The sequence below is a fragment of the Myotis davidii genome, unplaced genomic scaffold (assembly GCF_000327345.1).
Source record: "Myotis davidii unplaced genomic scaffold, ASM32734v1 scaffold540, whole genome shotgun sequence".
In the NCBI taxonomy this organism is placed as follows: Eukaryota; Metazoa; Chordata; class Mammalia; order Chiroptera; family Vespertilionidae; genus Myotis; species Myotis davidii.
The window spans coordinates 1,274,269-1,278,347 of NW_006292916.1; the positions used below are offsets into that span (position 1 = coordinate 1,274,269).

A 4,079-nucleotide genomic window follows, 5' to 3' on the forward strand; every position below is an offset into this window, starting at 1 on the left:
GGCAGGCCTCCACGCAGGCTCTGACTGGCCAAATGTTCATGGCCGCCCCGTGCCATCACATCAAGCAGTATGGGCACAGATTTCTAGCCCCACACTGTTTTCCTTTTTCTCAGGTCACAGCAGAAAGGGCAGACCTTTCAGTTTCGCAGTTTGGAGTGGGGCATCATCCATATGCTTGAGGTCGAAGTGAGGTGGGCAAGATCAACCTTTTTTTCCCCCCCAAGGCACACAGACCAGCCCCTGTCCAGCTCTCTGCCCAATGTTCTATTAGTAGATGGAGGATGTCTCAGAGTCACTGCTGGGTATACTGATAAGCTTCCTACGTGGCCAAGTTTTGCAGTGTGAAGCTTGATCACCTGGCTCCTCACCCAGTTCCAGATAAGATCAATTGTTCTGAGCTGATGATGGGAGTAAGAGACCTGTATTAGTTTCCTGTGGCTATTGTAACAAATGACCACAAACTGGGTGGCTTAAAACAGCAAAAATTTATTCTTTCACAGTTCTGGATGCTACACATCCAAAATTAAGGTGTCAGCAGGGCTGCACTTCCTCCAGGTGCTCCAGGGAAGATTCTATTTCCTGTCCCTTTCACCCTCTGGTGGCTGCCAGTATTCCTTGGCTTGGGGCCACACAATTCCAATCTCTGCCTTCATGGTTACTTTGCCTCTTCCTTTTCTATCTGTCTCTCCTCCATACGTTTCTTATTAGAAAACTTGTCATGGGATTTTGGGGTCCACCAAAATGACCTCTTCATTCCAAGATCTTTAATTTAATTATACCTGTAAGGTCACATTCCAAGGCTGAGTATGTAAACATATATGGGGGGAGGGGGTAGGCATCATTCAGCCCATGCGTGTGCCCAATTCTGAAATCAATGTTCTGGAAGCACCAGCTGCCGAGAAAAAGGCAGAGGGTGGCAGAGGCAGATGACATGGACCTGTAAGAAGAAGGTTTTCATAATGATTGATGAGTAACCAGCCATACAGGTTGTAGACAATCTACACTTCTGAGGCAGAGGACTTCAAGGGAGGCATTGCTCATAGGAAAACCAGGCTTCATTCAGAAGGAGCAGGAGAGTAGCCTGAGGCAACTGAAAATATATCAGATTCCTGATTGGGAACAGTGTGTGCCACGTTCAGAAGATGGCCTATTGAGGAGGAGCAGAAGGGCTTTCAGGCAAATAGAGCCAGAGAATGTGTGTCAGGACTGGGAGGTTGATGTCAGTAGCTAGCACCCTCACCAACTTCTGCCAGGGTCCCCTCCCAGTTTCTACTCTCACCATTCCTGGTCTCTCACTTTGAGCTCTCCAAACCAAATCTGTTCTTACAAAGCTTTGTACACCCGCAAGTCCCCATAGGCAGTGGGGTTGGCTTGTTTTGGTATCTGGAAAGTGGCTGAACTTCGACTGATTTTATTTTTTTCATCTGGCATATTATTATGCAGTCCTTACAGATAACAGTATGGTTTTATGTTCATAGTTGATACCACATCTGTATTAATGTAGTTAAATATATGTCCTTAGCTCTTCAAGGTCTTATCTCATAGGAAAGATTGTACTAATAGAGGGATTTAAATCAACCCTGAAGGGAATGATTAAGGTTTACAGATAATTGTGTTATCAATTATCTGTAATTTATCACATATTATTTGCATATGTAAGGCCACCCTTGGAATACTATGACTTCTCCTTCTTTGAATTACTATTTGGAAAGAAGAGAACAATTCAACTCCTCTATGAAGGGCAATGTGCAAAACTCCAATGTCAGTAGTTTTTGTTTTAAATTTTAAAGAAAAGTTATGAAGCATAGCATTAGATAGGTCAAGAGAAGTAGAGAGGACATTCGGGGGAAGAAAAACAGCGTATAAAATTAATTTTAATTATTTGGGGGGATGCTATTGATTTCTTTAAAGAATCTGATGAGAACTTTGGATTCTTAATCCTAGACAGACTCAAATGAGCACATACACATAAAATTCCACATGCATCTGGCAGGGTGCTTGATCTCTCTGAAGCTCACCCATGAGCTCCTAGGAGTGGATCCAAATCAACCAGTTAAGGCCCCTCTGGAGCATGACAGGCTTAGAGTGCACTAGAAACATCAGCTCCATTGGAGCTGATGGTTGAGAAAAGAGAAGAGAAGAAGACAAGGTTGGAAAGTTAGGTAGTGAGGCTCAATGGCAAGATTAAGGGAACACAGGGAACATAACTGTGTCTGTAGTTGACATAGAGCTATTAAATATTTTGGGCAGGATGCATACCAAACACCAGGAATCCCAGGTCTTGGGAAAGTCACCATTCTGTGCTCTAGTGGCCTCGTTTGTAAAATGGGGATGTTCTCAAAGTCAGCATGAGAACAAAGTGAGATAGTGTGAGTGAAGGCATTTGTAAATGTTTAAGGTTATAATGTATAAAGTGGAGAATTGAGAAGATGAATCAGGTTATAACATGGTGGGTATATTCACAAACAGCCCTCAACTGTGGGGCAGGGAACATTTAATGTGGTTGGGACGATTAGTAGGGCAAAGGAATGAAAAAAGCCATGAATACATTACAAAGTAAACCAAGGGGAATGAAGTTATTATTTTTGAAGTAAGGGGTACTACTCCAGATAGACTATTAACTTTTTGTGTGAATGGAAAGGTCTTGAATGAGATCAGGAAGAAGATGAGAAATGTTCATCTTGAAAGCCCTGAATTTTTCCAGAGGCCTTTCTTCCAAAACCAGATGGTACATAAATTAGATTCTCTGTGAATTACAGAATATTAAATTTTATAACCAAACCAAATTGATGTCTTATGCTTGGAACCAATGCATGCATGAATCTATTGGGAATAGCTTAGATTATTTTAACCATTGATTCATGAAAAAGGTTTTGGCAAAGGGTCTTAGTGAAGGAATCAAGCCAGAAACAGCATTTGTCATACCAGATGGGTTGACTCATCCTTTGGACTGAAAAATTCACCTGTCTTTTTGTGGAAACTGCCTAGTGGTCTATTAAATGGGGCAGGGACATTTGTTATATATCAATAGATGAGTCTTGAAAATCTGATGTATATGGGCTTCTGGGACACTTCCGTTTGGTGCTCAGTGCTATCTATAAAGCTGGTATTTTAGAGAAATAGAATAAAAACTAATTTGGACATCCAAAGGTCAGCTATTTGGGAGAGGAAATGTGAAATTGGTCCATAGCCACTTTGGGAGAAAGAAGACATTATTAGAAGGTGAGAACCTACTCCATGTAAGAGACAAGTGAGGTCATCTGCTCTAAAGAAGCTACAGAAGGACCTTAGTGTCTTAACACTAAAAAGTAATTTTTTAAAAAGTTACTTGGATTCAAAGTTGTGGAGATTGCTCTTCCCATTACTTTCCCCTGGCTGTCTTATTCTTATCATTTAAAGTTCAGCCCAAACATCACCTTCCTACCCGAGTAACTTCCCTACCCCCAATCCTGCTTCCAGAATTTCTGTCATATTACCCTGTTACTTCCTCCCTCATTTTTATACTGAGTACCTGTTTAGGGCCTTTCTCCCTCCCATAAGGGATCCTGTCTGTCTTGCTCCCTGCTGTATTCCAAGCCTTTAGCACAAATCTGATCCGTATTTGTTGAATGGATAAATGTGTGGAGCTTTTGAAACATGGAAACAAACCAATTTGCCGACCAGTTCTTGGAGTCCCAGACCTTTTGTATTTTTTATTCTGACAAATCTTTTGGATTCTATACCTATAAGATTGTTACAGAGAACTAGAATAAATCAAGCAATGCTCAGAGAGTTTAGAGTCACATTTTATTCACCGCGGTGGGCTTAGAGAAAATGACTTCAAATTCTAAGCAGAGCTACAGGCAGAACTTCCCTTTTTATTAAAGATCCAGCCCTATGTGTGGTTAGTGGTTATCTCGCTGGTGGCCTTGAAAACTATACAGTTCTATCCAATTAAAAAATACACCTGGCATGGCATTGAGAGTATGGGCATATCTAGTCTCTGGCCTACAGGGTCAGACAGCTAAGTTTATCTTCCTCATTATTCAAGCAGGCTAAAGCAGGCTAGAAAGCAAAGTGTTTTTTGTTGTTGTTTTTTT

General features: G+C 41.4%; 1 long non-coding RNA gene across 1 annotated transcript in view; it reads right to left on the bottom strand.

Moving 5' to 3' along the window:
- Positions 1-828: 828 nt before the first annotated feature.
- LOC107181371 overlaps positions 829-4,079 on the bottom strand; it is a 17,878-nt gene continuing 14,627 nt past the window's right edge. Inside the window, exon 3 of the long non-coding RNA XR_001514307.1 lies at positions 829-937. This is a non-coding gene — a long non-coding RNA (uncharacterized LOC107181371). The remainder of the gene's footprint in view (positions 938-4,079) is intronic.